Source organism: Populus alba, chromosome 17 (genome assembly GCF_005239225.2).
Source record: "Populus alba chromosome 17, ASM523922v2, whole genome shotgun sequence".
NCBI classification, from domain to species: Eukaryota; Viridiplantae; Streptophyta; class Magnoliopsida; order Malpighiales; family Salicaceae; genus Populus; species Populus alba.
Window position 1 is genome coordinate 9,360,500 of NC_133300.1, and position 24,252 is coordinate 9,384,751.

At 34.7% G+C, this 24,252-nt stretch overlaps 1 pseudogene; it reads left to right on the forward strand.

Moving 5' to 3' along the window:
* The window catches only part of LOC140954777 (uncharacterized), a 165,184-nt pseudogene that overhangs the window by 79,903 nt on the left and 61,029 nt on the right, over window positions 1-24,252 (forward strand).

Sequence of the window (24,252 nt, forward strand, 5' to 3'; positions counted from 1 at the left end):
TTATTATTATTATTATTTGTTATTGTTACTACTACTACTACTACTACTACTACTACTAGTATTATTATTATTATTATTATTATTACTATTATTTATTATTATTATTATTATTACATTCTGTTTATATTATATAATATATCTCTTTAATCTTTTCATAAACTCAGTATATAGGCTGGAAAACTTGTGACCCACCACGTACTGAGTATTATTATTACTATTACTATTAGTATTACTATTATTGTTGTTATTATTATTATTATTATTTATTATTATTATTATTGTTATTGTTATTGTTATCTTGTTATTCGGTTGTTGTTGTTGTTGTTGTCTTGTTATTTATTTAATTTTATATAATTTAACCTCTCTGTGGTTCGACCCCGGTTTATGCCGAGTTATTTATTACTTCGACACTCTTGCACTTGGGAGAAGACATCAATCTTTTGGTCCTGTCAGTTCTCCTTTCCCACAGAACTTGAAGCCTCTTGTCTTAGTTTTCCAACTAGATCAATCTAGCTTGAAATGGAGTTATATGACTCTCGATGTAGTTAACAATCTGAGTAGAAGTCGGATAGTAATAGTTTAATATCAAGATAGTAATTGTTGGACAATAACAGTCCAATGTTTGAGAAATTTTAACTTTCTTAGAGGTAGAACTAGGTTCTCCTTCATCATAGAACTTGTAGCCTCGTTCCTTAGCTTTCCAAAGAGACCAATCTCACTTGACATTGAGTTATATAACTCTAGATATAGTTAACAATCTAAGTAAAGGATGGATAGTAACAGTTCAATATCAAGACAGTAACCTTTGGACATTAACAATCCAATGTTTAAGAAATTTTGACTGTCTTAGAGGTAGAACTTGTAGCCATGTGTCTTAGCTTTCCAATGAGACCAATTTAGCTTGAAATAGTGACCTACAATTCTATATATTATTAACAATTAGAGGAGAGGTCAGATAGTAACAGGTCAATATCAAGACAGTAACAGCTTGGACATACTAACAGTCCAATGTTTTTTTATGAGCATATTTGATTGTCTTAGAGGTGGAAACCGGAGTTTCTTTCCTTAGAGAACTTGTAGCCTCGTGTCTTAACATGGAGTTCTATAACTCTAAAATATAGTTAACGAATTTGAGGAGAGGTCGAACAGTAAACAGTTTACTATAAGACAGTAACCATTGGACAGTAACAGTCCAATGTTTGCCGTGGAACTTTTGACTGTCTTTAGAGACCGAACTTAGTCCCTTCCTTAAGAGAACTTATAACCACATGTCTTGGCTTTCTAGTGAGACCAATCTTGCTTGAAATTGAGTTCTATAATTCTAGATATTATTAATAGTTTGAGGAGAGGCTGTACAGTAACGAAGGTCAGTATCAGAACAGTAATAGTTGGACACTTATAGTCCAATGTTTTTTATGAGCATATTTGACTGTCTTAGAGGCAAAAAAGGTCTCCTTTCTGCAGAGAAGTTGTAGCCTCTTGTCTTTAGCTTTCCAACGAGACCAATCTGGCTTGAAATGGCGTTATATAACTTTTGATATAGTTAGCAATCTAAGTAGAGGTCAGACAGTAATCGTTGGACAATAACAGTCCATTTTTTTAGAAATTTTTACTTTCGTACAAGCTGAACTGGATTCTCCTTCTTCAGAGAACTTGTAGCCTCATGTCTTAGCTTTCCAAGGAGACCAATCTAGCTTGAAATGTAGTTTTATAACTCTAGATATAGTTAAAATTATGAGAAGAGGTCGGACAGTAACAATGTCAATATCAAGACAGTAATAGTTGGACACAAAAGTCCAATGTTTTTTTTATGAGCATCTTTGACTATCTTAGAAGCAGAACAACGTTCTCTTTCCTAAAAAAAACTTGTAGCCTCATGTCTTAGCTTTCCAACGAGACCAATCTAGCTTGAAATGGAGTTATATAACTCTTGATATAGTTAACAATCTGAGTAGGGGTCTGACAGTAACTGTTTGACAATAACAGTTCAATGTTTCAGAAATTTTGACTTTCTTACAAGTTGAACTGGGTTCTCCTTCTTCAGAGAACTTGTTGCCTCCTATCTTATTTTTCCAACAAGACTAATCTAGCTTGAAATGGAGCTATATAAATCTTGATATAGTTAACAATCTGAGTAGAGGTCAGACAATAATAGTTCAATATCAAGACAGTAATCGTTGGGCAATAACATTCCAATGTTTGAGAAATTTTAACTGTCTTAGAAGGGGAACTGGGTTCTCCTTCTGATTAGTACTTAAAAGTGAATGTTTATCAAGGTTTTATATCATCATTTTGCACTTGAAGTATCAATAACTCCTTAACGAAAGCATGTTTTATAATAACAAGTTTGATAGTATAAGATACCTTAATTTATGGTAAATGCTCATTTTAAATGCAGGACTATCACATAAATAAAAGGATTGATTGATGAGTTTAAGCATTGAAAGTTAAAGGACAAAGAGATGGCCAAACTTGGAAAAGAGATGTTGGTGCAGTCCAAACCGGAACATTGCTCGGTAATTGGATCATATCTGGAGCTCTAGATCTCGGATTTAGGTCCATTTTATATGGATGGAAAGGTAAAACATAGGAACAACGAAGAAGTCCGAAGCTGTCCTGCAGCCCAGACACTATTTAGTGTTCAGCCCATATCTTGAGTTCTAGAAGTCCAAATGATCTCATTTTTTTTTTGTTGGAAAGATGAGACAATTTCCTAGAACATTCCTGAGGATTCTGGGCAAATTATGATGTTAGCAATGACATCTTGTTCATACAAGAAGATAAAGATTGTTATCAAGTCAAGATGTGGCCACCCACTCATCAATTAGTCAACAAATCAATAGTTCCAAATTTTGGCCTATAAAAGGAGGCACTTACCATGTATTGAGGCATCTTGGTTTCCAGATCAAGATCATGCTATTGCTTTCTCTCTTTGTATTGCTTATGTTTTTCTTTCATTAATATCAAGTTTATGCACTTCATTTCCTTTCCTTTACTTAGTTAACTTCTTTCTCATTTATGTTCTTGTCTTGTTCATTAATATTTCTTTCTTTTATTATGTTTAGCTAAGTTAATTATGTCAAGGTGAAAAGGGTACACTAATGGTGTAAGAATAAGTATAATATAAACTTAACATGGACCTTAATGTTGGATACTAACATGTTTTATATTTGTTATCTTGTTCACTTTTAATACTTTGCTTGTTAAATGGTTAATCTAGATTTATGTTGGTACAACAAATACTTGGTACTTTCATAGCCCATACTGTATGGTATAACCGACACCTGAGCTATGAAAGGGACTTGATTTGTTGTTAACATAAGTTATAATCATGAATGCCTGCCAACATTTACAAGTATTAGCTTTATTCGAATAAGATAACTAATGTAATCATGTTAACAATTTATAATCTGATTGGAACCTCCTTTATGTGTGGTTTTCAATTGAGTAATAAGAGTTTATATTATACTTGTTTGAAGTACCATTAGTGGATCCTCTAACCTTGACATTTGTTTTTATCATTGTTTAATCCTTACATTAATCTTCCAACTCAAAGTTCTCATTAATTTCTTCCTTCTTTTCTTTATTATTGTTATTATTACTATTATTATTATTATTATTATTATATGTTCATAAACTCAGTATATAGGCTGGAACACCTGTGACCGATCTTTTAGATCATTCTCAGGTATAACAACGCCACGTACTGAGTATTATTATTATTATTACTATTACTATTACTACTATTGTTATTATTATAGTTATTATTGTTATTGTTGTTGTTGTTGTGTTGTTATTTATAATTTATACAATTAACCTCTCTGTGGTTCGACCCCAGTCTTGCCGGGTTATTTATTACTTCGACACTCCTGCACTTGGAAGAAGACATCAAGCTTTTGGTCGTGTCAAGTTTTTGGCGCCGTTGCCGGGAAGGTAAATTCTTGTATAAATTATTAATATTTATCTTATTTTTCTCTTTTTCACTTTTCATTTTATTTTAACTTTTGTTTCTTTTGTTTTGTTTTCTTCTCTTTTCTTTTCTTCTTTTTATTCTCTTTTTTACACGTGCATGAGAGTTTGGTCACGTACATTAAGTGGTCGACTTTGTAGGGTATCCTCATCATTTTCAAAAAATATGGCTGAAGAAGATAATCAATCACTTCATAATGAGAATAATGAGAATAACCGTATGAGAACACTTAGAGACCATATGAATCCCACAAGAACAAGTGCACCCTCATGCATAGTTTTCCCTCCTGATGCATCTCATTTTAATTTTAAGCCAGGCATTATTTAACTTTTACCATCTTTTCATGGCTTAGACTTAGAAAATCCATACTTGCATTTAAGGGAATTTGAGGAGGTCTGTAATACCTATAATGACCCAAATTGTAGCATGAGCACCATTAGATTAAAGCTTTTTCCTTTTTCATTAAAAGATAAAGCTAAAACATGGCTATAAAATTTGAGACCAGGATCTATTCGTGCTTGGGATGAAATGCAACAACAATTTTTAAGGAAATTTTTTCCATCTTACAGAACAAACTCTTTTCAAAAGACAAATCATCAACTTTCACTCAAAGCCAGGAGAAACATTTTACCAATGTTGGGATAGGTATCGAGATTTGCTTAATACTTGCCCTCATCATGGCTTTGAAACATGGAGATTGGTTTCACATTTTTATGAAGGTTTAACACCTAGAGATAGACAAATGGTTGAATTGATGTGCAATGGAACTTTCGAAGATAAAGACCCTAATGAAGCAATGGAGTACCTAGACTTGCTAGCCGAAAATGCTCAAAATTGGGACACCACAGGTACTTATGAGGCACCAAGTAAAACTCATCCTCATACATCTAGTGGAGGTATGCACAACCTTAGGGAAGATCATGACCTCCAAGCCAAGTTTGCATCTTTAGCTAGAAAAGTCGAAGCACTTGAATTGAAAAAGAGTGGTCAATTAAAATCTGTTCAAGACATTGTGTGTCAAATCTGTGAAACCAAGGAACACTCAACAAATGATTGTCCAACTTTGCCTTCTTTTAAGGAATGCCTCCATGAACAATGTCATGCTTTAAACAGTTTTCAAAGACCCAACCATAACCCATACTCACAAACGTATAACCCTGGTTGGAGAAATCACCCAAATTTCAGTTGGAAGAGTGACAGCAACAATGCACAAACTTCACAGCCACCGTTTCAAGCACACCATAATTTTCAAAATTCTCATGGATATGCACCTCCTTATGCTCCACCTCCTAGAAGAAATCTTGAGGAAACATTGCATGCATTCATTGAAAAGCAGGAGACAATCAACACTCAACTTGCTCAAAGCATGACAGATTTTAATGATGCTCTTGCAAAATTGACATCTGCTCTCAGTTTCCAAGAGAAAGGTAAGTTTCCTTCTCAACCACAGCAAAATCCAAAGGGGCAATACAATGCAAACGCAAGTAGTTCTGGAAGCCAACACATGGATCAAGTCAAATCAGTCATCACTCTTCGTAGTGGTAAGGTTATTGAAAAACCCATTCTCGAACCTTGTGAGAAAGATGATGAGTCTATCTCTGAGGGTAAGGAAGGGGTTGAACCTGAACGTTGCAAAGAAAAGGCTGATTCCCCGCCAGCACTTCCATTTCCTCATGCCATGACCAAACAAAGGAAAGTCAATCACAACTCTGAAATCTTTGAAATTTTCAAACAGGTAAGGATCAATATACCTTTGTTGGATGCTATTAAACAGGTTCCTTCCTATGCTAAATTTTTGAAAGATTTGTGCACTGTGAAGAGAAAACCAAATGTGAAAAAGAAAGCCTTTTTAGCCGAACAAGTAAGTGCCATTCTTTAGAACAATAATGCTTTGAAATATAAAGACCCTGGTTGTCCTACAATTTCTTGCTTTATTGGAGAACATAAAATTGAAAGAGCCTTACTTGATCTTGGAGCTAGTGTGAATTTACTTCCATATTCAGTTTTTCAAAGTCTCAATCTAGGTGAGTTAAAACCAACTTCTGTAACTCTTTTACTCGCCGATAGATCTGTAAAAATGCCTAGAGGAATAATCGAAGATGTGTTAGTACAAGTCGATAAATTCATTTATCCTGTGGATTTTATTGTCTTGGACACGCAACCTGTTGAAGCATGTAATTCATTTCCTATTATTTTAGGACGTCCGTTTCTTGCAACTTCTAATGCATTGATTAATTGTAGGAATGGACTCATGAAGTTATCTTTTGGAAACATGACATTGGAGATGAATATTTTCAACATTTGCAAGCAACCTGGAGATGATAATGATTTACAAGAAGTAGATCTTATTGAAGAATTAGTTCATGATCAACTTGAATCTACTTTGAGTAAAATTGAGTTGGATGAATCTGAAGATTTGCAAATGATTTATTCTCAGGAAGAAATCACAGATGAAAAAGGCACCAAAAATAGTGATGTTGATCTTGTGTCAAAAGTGACAACAGATTTGACATTCGACATCCCACCAATCGATGATTACTTTCCTGAAGAATCCTTACTTTCTCTCAGTTCAATGCCTTGGTTTGCTAAAAATATCAATTTTCTTGCAACAGGAGATTTGCCAGCTTACTGGAGTACCGAAGACAAAGGAAAGTTTTTGAACGAAGTGAAGAACTTTTACTTAGATGACCCTTACTTATTCAAAAATTGTCCTGATCAAATATTTCAAAAATGCATTCCCGATAATGAGGTAAGTAATGTCATTAAACTTTGTCATTCTGAAGCATGTGGGAGTCAATTCTCATCAAGAGAGACGACTGCAAAAATTTTACAAAATGGATTTTATTGGCCCACCATGTTCAAGGACACACATGCATTCTGCAAAACTTGTGAAAATTGTCAAAAAGTTGATACTGGTAAAAAAGTTTTGCTTTATAATTCTCAACTCCATTTATTTCCTGAAAAACTAAGATCAAGATGGAGCGGTCCATTTATTTTGAAACATGTGTATCCTTATGGGACCCTTGATATTGAGAATCCAAAGAATGACAATGTTTTGAAGGTAAATGAACATCGTTTAAAAGCTTACTTTGATGAGTTTCCTAGTGAAAATGAATCCATTGGTTTGAATAATCTTATTGATAAAGGTTGATTATTTTGTTTTTCTCACATTTTTTTTGTTGCTTTTTAGTGTGACTTTTGTTTTGCTAGTCTCTCACCCTGGTCAAATGGCGGATAACGGTACTCCGTGACATAAGTCGGTTCTTTCAGTTTCCCAAATAACTGATATCTGTATATATTTGTGTGCAAGATTGAGGTTGTTAATGAATCATGGAATTCCTGAAGATATTCGTTGGCTGATTGAAGCAAAGGTCCGATTATTAGGTGAGTCCTCCAATTCTTTCATTTCACACATGCCTGGAACAGGTAAAAGCACTTTTGCAAAGAAACGTAGTGCAAAACGATTGAAAGTCTGTCACAGATGTGCCAGTAGGAGAAGAGAAAGAATAGTGTCAAACCTTCCTCAAACTTAGTTAGATTCAAAAGGTATGGGTCATGAAACTCCCTTCCTCTTATCCTTAAGACCCAAAACCAAAAATGAAGAAGAAGACCCTAAGAAAAAATTGACTTGAGACCTAAGCTAGCTATGAAGGAAACTAAATTAACTAAGAGGATAAGGAAACAAAAATGAAATGAGGCCAAATTCCCAGAACATCTAACAAAGAAAAGTGAATAAAATGGAAATAACAAATTATGGTAGAGAGCTGACCTTAACTATAGGGTTGGCCAGCATGCATGTGTGTGTGTACTGCTAGAAGTATTGAAAGATTATGTGTTGAAATTGATGGTTTCAATGTGTGTGTCCTGCTGGAAATTGTTGAAAGAGTATATGCTGAAATTGATGATTTTAATGTGTGTGTGTTCTGCTAGAACTTATTGACAGTTGATATGCTGGAATTGTTACAACATGTGAGGTGTGTGTTCTTGCCAAAATGTGAGTTCAGCAGCGAACTTGTGATTCGCTGCCGAAACTGTGTCGACTACAGTGAATTAACATTCGCTGTCGAATCGTGTGTTCTGCAGCGAAATTGTGATTCGCTTACAAAACTGAGTTTCTACTATGTCGGTTGCAGCGAATGACCATTCACCACCGAAACTGAGTTGTCTGCAGCAAAATTGTGATTCGCTGCCGATGTTGTGTCGCCCGCAACAAATTAGCATTCGCTACCGAATGATGCTGTAAAATGTGAGACACTTGAATGTGAACATATGAACTCTTGAAATAAGTGTGGTGAAGAATGTGATTCAAAGATACCCATGTACTAATTTGTGACCATTGATGTTTTAGGTGGTGCCGTTGGGATTGGACCATTGTCAAGACCAGAACAACCCGCAGGTGGAGCAGGTAGGTGACTTGCACCTTCCTTTTTCATACATTGAATAATAAAATACTTTATCATGAATGTTACCATATTGCATGAGAACATATATTAGATTGTTGAATGCTTAAACGTTGACAAATGGTTGATTAACTTTGGCTAATGGCATCCGGATGGATGACCGGGACAAATGAATGATTAGCTTCGGCTAATCGCATCCGAGTGGATGACCAGGACAAACTATTGATTAGCTTTGGACGACCGGGACAAATGAATGATTAGCTTCAGCTAATGGCATCCGAGTGGATGGCCGGGATGAAAGATTGATTAGCTTCGAACGACCGGGACGAACGAATGATTAGCTTCGGCTAATGGCATCCGAGTGGATGGCCGAGATGAACGATTGATTAGCTTCGGCTAATGACATCCGAGTGGATGGCCGGGAAGAAAGATTGATTAGCTTCAGCTAATGGCATCCGAGTGGATGACTGGGACGAACGATTGATTAGCTTTGACTAATGGCATCCAAAATGGATGATCGGGGTGAGTGAACGATTAACCTCAGCAAATGATGCCTTAAGAGGATAGCCAAGTTTAAGATTATGGTTGATTGCAAGTTTTTGTGCATCTATATGTACTACACATTATTTATACCAAGTACATGAAGAAACTATAAATGTTAATGCTTCAATTAACTATCAGACCATTTAATATCATTATCATTATCATTATTATTATTATTAAGTAATTGCACTCTTTTAAATGTTTTGTACTGCAGTAGGGACGTCACACCAACGAAATGTCTAGGAAACCTAATATACGGGAACCTACTTTTGCAAGGAATCATGTAGATGCATTTTAAATCACAATGTATTTTGTATGAACCAATGTACTGAATGTATAACTTTTATTAGATCCTTTTGTTTAAATTTGTAATGGCTATTAGTATGACAGGAATGCAAACTCATGTCTATGTATGTATATTTTTAATATGAACTTCTACTCATGCAACCATAATATTATGTGTTTATGTAAGATTCACTTTTAAATAGAATGTTGATTATATGGATCGTATTTTGATGATGTGAGGGATTCAAGTTCGTCAATTTTCGGAACCATGTGTGTCAAGTATATATATAAAAAAATTACTATTGTTTTGGGCTTGAAAAGCCAGGTTGTTACAGTTGGTATCAGAGCACTTGGTCTGGATCTTGAGGATCACTAATAATTGTGTTGCTACGGTGAATTTCAGGATGGTACACACCCGACAAGGGACACGAACTGAGCCGCCCTCCTTAGAAAAGAGGGGCATAAACCAAGGTGCCTAAGGTTGGCAAGATGAAGATCCTTTGGATGATACAGCATCTCATGCTCCGATAATACCACCAGAAACCTTGCAGGGGGAAGATGCGATAGTGGGGGGGCCCAAGGCCTAACCAGACAGAGGGAGCACCCCCAGTCGCAGCAGAGGAATGAGAAAGATCAGAAGCATAACCATCTACTATTCCAACTGGTGTGCCCCCACAATATGTAGATGCGGGACTCTTTGTACAAATAGTTAAAGCAATGATGGAGGGCATGGCTGGTTCGGTGACACAAACAACTCCCACCACGCAGATTCCACAGGCAGCCCCTATGACTAGCATGACCATGGATAATGTGGTGCCACTGGTGCGACTAGTTAAGAGTATGAGGGAAATGGGTTGTGAACCATATATGGGGGAACAAGATGTAGAGATAGTTGGAAGATGGATTAGGAAGGTAGAAAAGACCATGATTCAAATAAGCATACCCGAGGGTTTGAGGGTAAATTGTGTAACCCAGTTACTGTTTGATAGGGTCATGACATGGTGGGAAACAATTTAGCTGAGGCGTATAACTGAGACACTAACTTGGAGTGACTTTAAGACAGAGTTTTGAGAATCAGTTTTATTCCAAGTACCATCACAAGGTGAAAGAACAAGATTTTTTGGCACTAAGACAGGGTGATATGTCGGTATTGGAGTACAAAAGTAGATTCCATGACCTCTCATTGTTCGCCCCACACTATGTTCGGATAGAGGAACATATGATTGAGAAGTTGAGAGATTGTTTACGACAGGATTTAAGACAAGGATTGATGGACTATTTCAGCGGCAGACCACCTGATTAGTACTTAAAAGTGCATGTTTATCAAGGTTTTATATCATTATTTTGCACTTGAAGTATCAATAACTCCTTAACTAAAACATGTTTTATAATAACAAGTTTGATACTATAAGATACCTTAATTTATGGTAAATGTTCATCTTAAATGCAGGCCTATCACATAAATAAAAGGATTGATTGATGAGTTTAAGTATTGAAAGTGAAAGGACAAAGAGATGGCCAAACTTAGAAAAGAGATGCCGGTGCAGTCCAAACCGGAACATTGCTTGGTAATTGGATCATATCTGGAGCTTTAGATCTCGGATTTAGGTCTATTTTATATGGATGGAAAGGTAAGACAAAGGCCTACAACTTTCATGAGGAGCCCAAGATTCAAAAAGGCCTTTCTCTCACATTGTTTTGTGTTTGTTTTGGTGTATTTTTTGTTTTGCTAGTTTCTCTCACCCCGGTCAAATGGCGGATAACGGTACTCTATGACTCTTAAGTCGGTTCTTTCAGTTTCCCATGATAACTGATATTTGTGTATATAATTGTGCAATTCTCTGCTCTTTCTTCTTTCTTTGAATCTCCCATCCAATTCTCATTTGAAAATGGACACCACTCTTAAAAAATTGAAAAAGTATTTTCCCACTCTGCCTCAGAATGCGATTACAAAAATTTACCGTGCTAGGTGTGAAAGATTGTGGTTGTTAATGAACCATGAAATTCCTGAAGATATTCGTTGGCTGATTGAAGCAAAGGTCCGATTATCAGGTGAGTCCTCTAATTCTTTCATTTCACACATGCCTAGAACAGGTAAAAGCACTTTTGCAAAGAAACGTCGTGCAAAACGACTGAAAGTCTGTCACGGATGTGCCAGATGGACTTGTAATGCGACATGTCATTCTTTAGGAATGGTATCTGTAAACCGTGAAGATAAAATACAATTCATTAAGGATGACCTGAGTAAAGGGTCTTTAGATAATCTTTTGTTGACCCTTGAGACGCATCCTAGTGGAGATGTGCATTGTGTAATTCATGATTTATGACCACAATTCCATAAAGAACATGATTGACTTAGTCTTGGGAATCTAACTAAAAAAGACCTTGTTTGCCAGTTTTTAAGAAAACTGGATGGGAAGCCTATCCCCGACCCATAGAGGGCGTTTAAGCTGTTCTTGGACGTAAAACCAAGGGAAGATGTGAGCCACAATCACAACTACCTGTACATACATGCTTTGTCAAAATAAATAAATAAAGAGAGAGAGTTTGAGACTACAGCTGGCCTACATATAGGTGGTATGATTGCATTTTCACTTTTTCATCTATAAATTCTTCTCTTCCTTCCCTTCATTTCTACTCATCCCATACATTCATCAAATATAGAAGTGTGTAGAAATGGCAGGTTCCTCAAGTCATCACATAAGAAATATTTGTGTTTTCGGTGGATCCAGCCCTGGGAAAGAAAAGGAGTTTTTAGAATCAGCAAATCATCTTGGTCAAGTACTAGCTGAGAGAAAGATTCATTTAGTGTATGGGGGAGGCAGCCTTGGGTTAATGGGAGGTGTGTCAATGGCTGCATTTTTAGGAGGCAGTCAAGTTTTGGGGGTTGTCCCCAAAGCTTTAACAAATGGGGACATCATTGGAAAAACAATTGGAGAGGAACTACAGGTCCCAACAATGTCTGACCGACTGAATACCATGTTTAACCATGCTGATGCCTTCATTGCCTTACCAGGTGGTCTGGGCACATTGGAAGAGATCTTTCATATTTCATCTTGGGCCCAACTGCACATTCACCATAAACCTATAAGTTTGTTAAATGTTAATGGTTTTTATGATAAGTTGCTGTCTTTCCTTGATCAAGCTGTGGAACAGGAATTTCTAACATCTTCGGCACGACAAATCATAATCTCTGCTGCTACTGCTGAACAATTGATTGACCAACTACAATCTTTCATCCCTGTCATTGATCCCTGCATGAGTCGCCTAGATTGGTCAGCTAAGGAAAGCCGTAAAAAGCTTAGATTAGATTTGAGCCTTCATCTGTGAAACCTTGTGTCTTTTGGTTTTATTAATAGCATATTATTTTGTTTTGTTACTTCTTATATTTGTTTAAGTGTGTTTTAGGTTTGTCATTGTTCGCTGTTTCAGGTGATGTCTTCTATACTCTATCTTTCTACCTTAGGACATTGAGGTCAATGTCTCGTTTTGGTTGGGGGGAGAGGGTAGTAGTTTAAAAAAAAAACTAACCAACTAACTGTTTTGTTTTTAAAAAAAACCATTTGGCAAAACTGTTATTACTAGGATGGCAGAGTAAAGAGGAATTATTCTTGAGACGCATCTTAGTAAAAACTTTCTAATGGTTATTTGCAATATTCATAACAAGGCCTATTAGAATACTTCTTGAAATATTCAGGTTTACAAACTCTCGCATTGTTATCACTTGATTTTGCTCATATACTCATTCAACAAGTATTATTAAACCTTTCATTTTCACACACACACTTTAACATATGATTGTGGGTTGCACATTGGATTATTACATTATTTATATTCTTTTGTTGAAGGTAACAACTAAGGGGAAGGGATAGTATATAATTTGCAAAAAAAAAAAATTGATAATATTGATGATAATAAAAACGTAGATAAGTTTGGTTTCGTAGCCTCCCTAACCTAAGCAATTAAGCCCGAAGGGGTGTTTTAACACCTAATACCCTAAAGTCAACTGACTTGGGAGCTATTAGCCCAAAGCTTGTTACATGGGTTAAGGAGAAAAGCTTAAGGGAATCAAACATTGCACTATCTACGTATCAGTATCTGCAACCCGAGTTGTTAAGCTCGTAGGGGTGTCTCAACACCTAATGTCCGAAGACCAACTGGTCTAGGAGTCATTAGCCTAAAACTCATTACATGGGTTAAAGATACATTGTGTTTTAAGTTGTATGTGTATATAAATAAAAAAAAAAGAAAAAAAAAGTAATAATATTAATAATTCAATCCAAGGAAGTTCACCTTAAACATTTGAACATAATATTGTTTTCTTCCAACAAAAGCCCCATCATCTATGTTTTCATATATTGAGCACATAAAAAGAAGGTTTATTAATATCTTGTTTAAGAAGTATGAAGCAGTAATATAAATTTAATGAGAGTTTGTTTATCTGGATAGATTAATGGAAGTTGAATGATGAATGCCTTGCTTTGTGAAACTTGCAAATTGTTTCTCTATTTTAACGCTTTAGATTACTAGGGACTAGTAATAAGCTGGTTGGGGGGTGTGATTAGTACTTAAAAGTGCATGTTTATCAAGGTTTTATATCATCAATTTGCACTTGAAGTATCAATAACTCCTTAACTAAAAACATGTTTTATAATAACAAGTTTGATAGTATAAGATACCTTAATTTATGGTAAATGCTCATTTTAAATGCAGGACTATCACATAAATAAAAGGATTTGATTGATGAGTTTAAGTATTGTGAAAGTGAAAAGGACAAAGAGATGGCCAAACTTAGAAAAGAGATGCCGGTGCAATCCAAACCGAAACATTGCTCGGTAATTGGATCATATCTGGAGCTTTAGATCTCGGATTTAGGTCCATTTTATATGGATGGAAAGGTAAAGACAAAGGCCTACAACTTTCATGAGGAGCCCAAAGATTTTAAAAAGGCCTTTTTTGAAGTCCCAAATTGAAGGAACAACGAAGAAGTCCGAAGCTGTCCTGCAGCCCAGACACTATTTAGTGTTCAACCCATATCTTGAGTTCTAGAAGTCCAAATGACCTCATCTTTTTTTTGTTGGAAAGATGAGACAATTTCCTAGAACATTGTTGAGGATTTTGGGAAAATTATGATGTTAGCAATGATGTCTTGTTCAGACAAGAAAGATAAGGATTGTCACTCAAGTCAAAGATGTGGCCACCCCACTCATCAATTAGTCAACAAATCAATCAGTTCCAAATTTTTGGCCCTATAAAAGGAGGCACTTACCATGTATTGAGGCATCTTGGTTTCCAGATCAAGATCATGCTCTTGCTTTCTCTCTTTGTATTTATCAAGTTTATGCACTTCATTTCCTTTCCTTTACTTAGTTAACCTCTTTCTCATTTATGTTCTTATCTTGTTCATTTATGTTTCTTTCTTTCATTATGTTTAGCTAAGTTAATTATGTCAAGTGAAAAGGGTATGAATTTTTGTTTTGATATTAAATTATTATTGTCCGACCTCTACTCAGATTGTTAACTATATTGAGAGTTATATAACTCCATTTCAAGCCAGATTGGTCTTGTTGGAAAGATAAGACAGGATGCTACAAGTTCATTATAGGAAGGAGAACCCACCTCTGCCTCCAAGATAGTCAACCTTGCTCAAACATTAGACTGCTAAGACATTGAACAGGTGAACCCTGTTCTGCCTCTAATACTGTCAAAATTGCTTAAACATTGGACTGTTAATGTCTAGTGGTTACTGTTTTGATATTAAATTATTATTGTCCGACCTCTACTCAGATTGTTAACTATATTGAGAGTTATATAACTCCATTTCAAGCCAGATTGATCTCGTTGGAAAGCTAAGACAAGAGGCTACTAGTTCTCTGTAGAAAGGAGAATCATGTTATACCTCTAAGATAGTAAAAAATGCTTATAAAAAAACATTAGACTATAAGTGTCCAACTATTACTGTTTTGATACTGACTTGTTACTATACGACCTCTCCTCAGACTGTTAACAATATGTTAAGTTATAGAACTCCATTTCAAGCCAGATTGGTCTTGTTGGAAAGCCAAGATAGGTGGCTAATAATTCTCTTAAGGAAAGAAAACCTAGTTCTGCCTCTAAGACAGTCCAAACTGGAACATTGTTCGGTAATTGGGTCATAGGATTGAGGTGTGCTTTATATGGATGGAAATATAAGACATATGCCTAAAACTTTCATGTAGAGTCCAAGATTTAAAAAGGTCGTTTTCAAGTCCAAATTATAGCAACAATAGAGAAGTTCAAATCTATCCTATAGCCCATATCTCAAGTTCTAGGAGTCCAAATGACCTCAATTATTTTTTCCTGGAAAGATGAGACAATTTTCTAAAACTTTCATGAGTACATGTTGTTCAAATTCGAACGTTATCAATGACGTTTTGTTCAGACAAAAAGATAAGGATTGTCACCAAGTCAAGATGTGGCCACCCACTTAATAATTAGTCATCAAATCAATAGTTCCAAATTTTGGCCTATAAAAGGAGGCATTTGCCATGCATTTAGGCATCTTGGTTATTGAGATCAAGATCATGCTCTTTATTTCTCTCTTTATATTTTTGTAATACTTAAGTTTTGCTTTCATTAATATCTTGTTTATGCTTTTCATTTCCTTTCCCTTACTTGGTTAACTTGTATCTTATTTATATTCCTATCTTGTTTATTTATGTTTCTCTTCTTCATTATGTTTAGCTAAGTTTATTATGTCAAGATGTAGCAAAGACCGCATTTAGAACTCGTTACGGACACTATGAATTTTTGGTGCTACCATTTGGGTTGACGAACGCCCTAGCCCTCTTCATGGATTTGATGAATCGGGTTTTCCATCCATACTTGGATAAGTTTGTGGTGGTATTCATTGATGATATATTGGTGTACTTGAATTCTTTCAAGGAGCACGAAGAACATTTGAGACAAACCTTACAAACCTTGAGAGATCACCAGTTAAAGGACAAATGAATGATTAGCTTCGGCTAATGGCATCCGAGTGGATGGCTGGGATGAAAGATTGATTAGCTTCGGCTAATGGCATCCGAGTGGATGGCCGGGAGGAATGATTGATTAGCTTTGGCTAATGGCATCCAAATGGATGATTAGCTTCGGCTAATGGCATCCGAATGGATGGTCGGGATGAAAGATTGATTAGCTTCGGCTAATGGCATCCGAATGAAAGGCCGAGATGAATGATTGATTAGCTTTAACTAATGGCATCCCAAATGGATGATCGGGGTGAGTGAACGGTTAACCTCAGCAAATGATGCCTTAAGAGGATAGCCAGGTTTAAGATTATGGTTGATTGGAAGAATTGGTGCATCTATATGTACTCACGTTGTTTATACCAAGTATATGAAGAAACTATAAATGTTAATGCTTCAATTAACTACCAGACCATTTAATATTATTATTATTATTAAGTAATTGCACTCTCTTAAATGTTTTGTAATGCAACAGGGATGTCACTCCAACGAAATGTCTAGGAAACCTAATACACGGGAACCTACTTTTGCAAGGAATCATGTAGATGCATTCTAAATCACAATGTATTTTGTATGAACCAATGTACTGAATGTATAAATTTTATTAGATCCTTTTGTTTAAATTCATAATGGCTATTAGTATGACAGGAATGCAAACTCATGTCTATGTATGTATATTTTTAATATGAACTTCTAATCATGCAACCATAATGTTATGTGTTTATGTAAGATTCACTTTTAAATGAAATGTTGATTATATAGATCGTATTTTAATGATGTGAGGGATTCAGGCTCGTCAATTTCCGGAACCATGTGTGTCAAGTATAAAAAAAAACAATAATGAACAAGATAAACATAATTAACAATCTGAGTTATATAACTCTCAATATAGTTAACAATCTGAGTAGAGGTCGGACAATAATAATTTAATATCAAGACAGTAACCGCTGGACATTAACAGTCCAATGTTTAAGTAATTTTGACAGTATTAGAGGCAGAACAGGGTTCACCTTCTTTCAGAGAACTTGCAGCCTAATGTCTTAGCTTTCCAACGAGACCAATCTAGCTTGAAATGGAGTTCTATAACTTTAGATATATTTAAAAATTTGAGTGGAGGTCAGACAATAACAGTTCAATATCAAAATAGTAACAGTTGGACAATAGCAGTCTAATGTTTGAGCAAGGTTGACTATCTTGGAGGTAGAGGTGGGTTCTCCTTCCTATTATGAACTTGTAGCATCCTGTCTTATCTTTCCAACAAGACCAATCTCGCTTGACATGGAGTTGTATAACTCTAAATATAGTTACAATATGAGGAGAGGTCGGATAGTAATAGTTCAATATGAAGACAGTAACCATTAGAGAGTAACAGTCCAATGTTTTAGAACTTTTGACTGCTTTAGAGGCATAAGTGGGTTCTCCTTCCTCAAAGAACTTGTAGCTTTGTGTCTTAGCTTTCCATCAAGACCAATCTCAATTAACATGGAGTTCTATAACTCTAGATATAGTTAAGAATCTAGGGAGAGGTCGGACAATAACAGTTCAATATCAAGACAGTATCCGTTGAACATAAATAGTCCAATGTTTGAGAAAATTACTGTCTTAGTGGCAGAACTGGTTCTCCTTCCTACAGATACTTGTATCTTCATGTCTTAGCTTTTCAAAATGACAATCTCGCTTGAATTGGAGTTCTATAACTCTAGATATAGTTAACAATATGAGGAGAGGTCAGATTGTAACAGGTCAATATCAAGACAGTAACTGTTATGGAACTTGATTTGTTGTTAACATAAGTTAGCATCATGAATTCCCGATAATATTTAAAAGTTTGGTGTTACTTAAATAAGATAATTAATATGATCATGTTAACAATTTATAATGGTCTATTAATGACAAATCATTCGATGGGAACCTCCTTTGTGTGTAGTTTCCAGTTGAATAATAAGAGTTTATACTATACTTGTTTGAAATACCATTAGTGGATCCTCTAACCTTGACATTTGTTTTTATCATTGTTTAATCCTTACATTAATCTTCCATCTCAAAGTTCTCAACAACTTCTTTATTATTATTATTAGTAGTAGTAATACTACTACTATTACTACTACTACTACTACTACTACTCTTGTTGTTGTTGTTGTTGTATTATTGTTGTCCATAATTTATACAATTGACCTCCTTGTGGTTCAACCCCGGTCTTGCCGGGTTATTTATTACTTCGACACTCTTACACTTGGGAGAAGACATCAATCTTTTGGTCGTGTCAAGTTTTTGGAGCCGTTGCTGGGAGGTAAATTCTTATACAAATTATTATAGTATTTTATTTTTTATTTTTATTTTTCACTTTTCTTGTATCTAACTTTGTTTTTTTTGTTTTGTTTCCTTTTCTTTTGTTTTCTTCTTCCTTTTATTCTCTTTCCATACATGCATGAGTGTTTGGTCACATACATTAAGTGGTAGACTTTGTAGGGTATCCTCATCATTTTCAGAAAATATGCGCCGAAGAAGATAATCAGTCACGTTTTTCATAATGAGAATAATAAGAATAACGTGTTTGAACACTTAGAGACTACATGAATCCCACAAGAACAAGTGCACCCTCATGCATAGTTTTCCCTCCTGATGCATCTCATTTTAATTTTAAGCCAGGTATTATTCAACTTTTACCTTCTTTTCATGGCTTAGATCTAGAAAATTCATACTTGCATTTAAGAGAATTTGAAGAAGTTTGTAACACCTATAATGACTTACATTGTAGCATGAATACTATTAGATTAAAGCTTTTTCCTTTTTTATTAAAAGATAAGACTAAAACATGGCTACAAAATCTTAGGTCAGGATCCATTCATGTTTAGGATGAAATGCAATAACAATTTTTAAAGAATTGTTTTCCATCTCACAAAACCAACTCTTTCAAAAGACAAATCAACACTTTCACTCAAAAACTAGGTGAAACATTTTACCAATGTTGGGATAGGTATCGAGACTTGCTTAATACTTGTCCTCATCATGGTTTTGAAACATGGAGATTGGTTTCACAATTTTATGAAGGGTTAACACCTAAAGATAGGCAAATGGTTGAATTGATATGCAATGAAACTTTTGAAAATAAAGACCCTGATGAAGCAATGGAGTACCTAGACTTGCTAGCTCAAAATGCTTAAAATTGGGACACTACAGCCACTTATGAGGCATTGGGTAAAACTCAACCTCATACATATAGTGGAGGTATGTACAACCTTAGGGAAGATCATGACCTCCAAGCCAATTTTGCATCTTTAGCTAGAAAAGTCGAAGCACTAGAATTGAAAAAAAGTGGTCAATTAAAATATGTTCAAGAAATTGTATGTCAAATTTGTGAAACAAATAAACATGCAACTAATGACTGTCCAAATTTGCCTTCTTTCAAGAAATGCTTCCATAAACAAGCTCATGCTTTAAATAGTTTTCAAAGGCCCAATCATAACCCATACTCGCAAATATACAACCCTGGTTAAGTTAGAAGAGCGATAATAATAATGCATAAACTTCACAGCCATCATTTCAAGGACACCATAATTTTCAAAATTCTCGTGGATATGCACCTCCTTATGCTCCACCTCCTAAAACAAATCTTGAGTAAACATTGTATACATTCATTGAAAAGCAAGAAACAATCAACACTGAACTTGCTCAAAGCATGACAAATTTTAAAGATGCTCTTGTAAAATTCATATTTGCTCTTAATTTTCAAGAGAAAGGTAAGTTTCCATCTTAACCACAACAAAATCCAAAAGGGCAATATAATGCAAATGCAAGTAGTTTCGGAAGCCAACACATGGATCAAGTCAAATCAGTCATCACTCTTCATAGTGGTAAGGTTATTGAAAAACCCACTTTTGAACCTTGTGAGAAAGATGATGAGTTAATCTTCGAGGGTAAGGAAGAGGTTGAATCTGAACATTGCAAAGAAAAGACTGATTCCCTTATGTCATGACCAAACAAAGGAAAGTCAATCACAACTTTGAAATCCTTGAAACTTTCAAATAGGTAAGGATCAATATACCTTTGTTGGATGCTATTAAACAAGTACCTTCCTATGCTAAATTTTTGAAAGATCTGTGCACTGTGAAGAGAAAACTGAATGTGAAAAAGAAAGCATTTTTAGCCGAACAAGTGCTATTCTTTAGAACAATAATGCTTTGAAATATAAAGACCCTGGTTGTCCTACAATTTCTTGCTTTATTGGAAAACATAAAATTGAAAGAGCTTTCCTTTATCTTAGAGCTAGTGTGAATTTACTCCATATTCAGTTTTTCAAAGTCTCAATCTAGGTGAGTTAAAACCAACTTCTGTAACTCTTTTACTTGCTGATAGATCTATAAAAGTGACTACAAGAATACTTGAGGATGTGTTAGTACAAGTTAATAAATTCATTTACCCTGTAGATTTTATTGTCTTAGATACACAACCTGTTGAAGCATGTAATTCAATTCTTGTTATTTTAAGACCTCCATTTCTTGCAACTTCTAATGCATTGATTAATTGTAGGAATGGGCTGGTGACATTATCATTTGGAAACATGACATTAGAGATGAATATTTTCAACATTTGCAAGCAACCTGGAGATGATAATGATTTATAAGAAGTGGACTTTATTGAAAAATTAGTTCATAATCAATTTCAAACCACTTCCACTGAAATTGATATTGATGAATTTGATGATTTGCAAATGGTTTTATTTTCAGGAAGAAAGCAAAGGCATGTAATTGGAGACCATAAAATTGAAGAATTGCCACCACGATCAATTGAGTCCATACCTTCAAGTGTTCAACCACCAAAACATGATTTGAAGCGTTACCATTCAATCTCAAATACTTATTTTTAGGACAAAATGAAACTTTTTTAGTAATAATTTCTTCAAAACTTAATGCACATCAAGAAGGTAAGTTATTACAAACTCTGAAAATACACAAAAATGCATTAGTTGACATAAAAGGAATTAGCCCTTTGATTTGCACACACATGATTTATTTGAAGGAAAATGCCAAACCCTCTAGAGAAATACAAACGAAGGCTTAATCCTAATATGAAAGAAGTAGTGAAAAATGAAGTCATTAAGCTTCTAGATAATGGAATCATTTATCTTATTTCTGACAGCAAATGGGTAAGTCCTACCCAAGTTGTACCCAAAAAGTCTGGAGCCACTATGATAACAAATGAGAAAAATGAGTTAATTCCAACTAGGACTATTACTGGTTGGCGTATGTGCATTGACTATAGGAAACTTAATTCAATGACTAGAAAAGATCATTTCCCTTTACCTTTCATGGATCAAATCCTAGAAAGAGTTGCAGGTCATGTATTTTATTATTTCCTAGATGGCTATTCAGGTTACAACCAAATTGAAATTGCATTGGAAGATCAAGAGAAGACTACTTTCACATGTCCATTTGGTACTTTTGCATATTGAAGAATGCCTTTTGGATTATGTAATGCACCGACCACATTTCAAAGATGCATGCTTAGCATATTCAGTGATATGGTTGAATGTTTCCTTGAGATTTTTATGGATGATTTTTCTGTTTTTGGTGATTCATTTGATGATTGTTTAACTAACTTGGAAAAGGTTTTGAACAGGTGTGAAGAGAAGAATCTTGTACTGAATTGAGAAAAATATCACTTTATGGTAACAAACGACTTTGTACTTGGTCACATTGTTTCATCGAAAGGAATTAAGGTTGACAAATCTAAAATCGAGTTAATTGCCAACTTACCAACACCAAATCTGTTAAAGATGTTAGATCATTCTTAGGACATGTTGGTGTTTACAGAAGGTTCATCAAAGATTTTAGTGTAATATCTAAACCATTGTGTAACCTTCTAACAAAGGAAAATGTTTTTGAATGGACTGAATAATATGAAAAAGCCTTTGTTAAACTTAAAAGCTTGCTTACTTTTGCTCCTGTCATTCAACCTCCTGATTGGTCACTACCTTTTGAAATAATATGACACTAGTGATTATGTCGTGGGTGCTGTCTTGGGACAAAGAAAAGATAAGAAACCTTATGTGATTTACTATGCAAGTAAAACTTTAAATAATGCTTAAATGAATTACACTACCACTGAAAAAGAATTACTTGTAGTAGTATTTGCATGTGACAAGTTCAAATATTATCTTGTTGGCTCTCATGTTATCGTTTTTAGTGATCATGCAACTTTGAAATATCTTCTCTTTAAGAAAGATTCTAAGGCTAGATTGGTGCTGTGGATTTTGTTACTTCAAGAATTTGATATCATAATCAAAGACAAGAAAGGCACTGAAAATGTTGTTACAGATCATTTGTCAAGATTGACAATCGATTCGAGATCTGGTATCACACCAATCAATGACTACTTTCTTGATGAATCTTTATTTTCTGTCTCTACAATGTCTTGGTTTGCTAATATTGTTAATTTTTTTTGTTTTAGGACAATTGCCAACTCATTGAAGTACCCAAGATAAAAGAAAGTTCTTGAACGAAGTGAAGAACTTTTATTGGGATGACCCTTATTTATTCAATTGTTGTCCTGATCAAATATTTCAAAGATGCATTCCTGACAATGAGGTAAGTAGTGTCATTAAATTTTATCATTATGAGGCATGTGGGGGTCATTTCTCATCAAGAAAGACAACTGCAAAAATCTTACAAAGTGGATTTTATTGGCCCACCATGTTCAAAGACTCACATGCATTCTACAAGACTTGTGAAAATTGTCAAAAGTTGGGATCTATTTCAAATCGTCACATGATGCCTTTAAATCCTATTTGATTAGTACTTAAAAGTGCATATTTATCAAGGTTTTATATCATCATTTTGCACTTAAAGTATCAATAACTCCTTAACTAAAGTATGTTTTATAATAACAAGTCTAATACTGTAAAATGCCTTAATATATGGTAAATGTTCATCTTAAATGCAGGCCTATCATATAAATCAAAGGATTGATTGATGAGTTCAAGTATAGAAATTGAAAGGACAAAGAGAGGGCCAAACTTAGAAAAGAGATGTTGGTGCAGTCCAAACTGGAACACTGTTCGGTAATTGGGTCATATCTCGAGTTCTAGATGTCCAAATGATCTCAAATGTTTACACAAATTCAGTAAGATATATGCCTACAACTTTCATATGGACACCAAGATCTAAGAAGGTCGTTTGCAAGTCCAAATTATAGCAACAACGGAGAAGTCCAAATTTGTCATACAGCCCAAACACTGTTCAGTGTTTTGCCCATATATGGAGTTTCTAGAAGTCCAAAATGACCTCCATTTTTTTTTTCTTGGAAATCTGAGTAAATTTCCTACAAATTTCATGTTTATAAGTGGTCCCAATTCTGATGCTAGCAATTTCCTTTTATTCAAACAAGAAGATAAGGATTTTCACAAAGTCAAGAGTTGGCCACCCACTCAACAATTAGTCATCAAATCAATAATTCAGAACTTTGGCCTATAAAAGGAGGCATTTGTCATGTATTTGGGGGCTTGGGTTGTTCAAATCAAGTTCATGCTCTTTATTTCTCTCTTTATATTTTTTTTGTAATTTTTAAGTTTTGCTTTCATTAATATCTTGTTTATGCTTTTCATTTCCTTTCCTTTACTTAGTTAACTTGTATTTTCTTTATGTTCTTGTTTTGTTTATTTGTGTTTCTCTTCTTCATTATGTTTAGCTAAGTTTATTATGTCAATGTGAAAAGGTTACACTAATGGTGTAAGAATAAATATAGTGTAAACTCAACATGGATCTTAATGTTTAATATTAACATGTCTTATCTTTTTATCTTACTAATTCTTAATACCTTGCTTGTTAAATGGTTAATCTAGATTTGTGTTGTATAACACTTGGTACAACAAATGCTTGGCACTCTCATAGCCCAACCGTATGGTATTACCTACACTTGTGCTATGAAAGGAACTTGATTTGTTGTTAACATAAGTTAGCATCATGAATTCCTGACAATATTTAAAAGTTTGGTGTTACTTAAATAAGATAATTAATATGATCATATTAATAATTTATAATGAGCTATT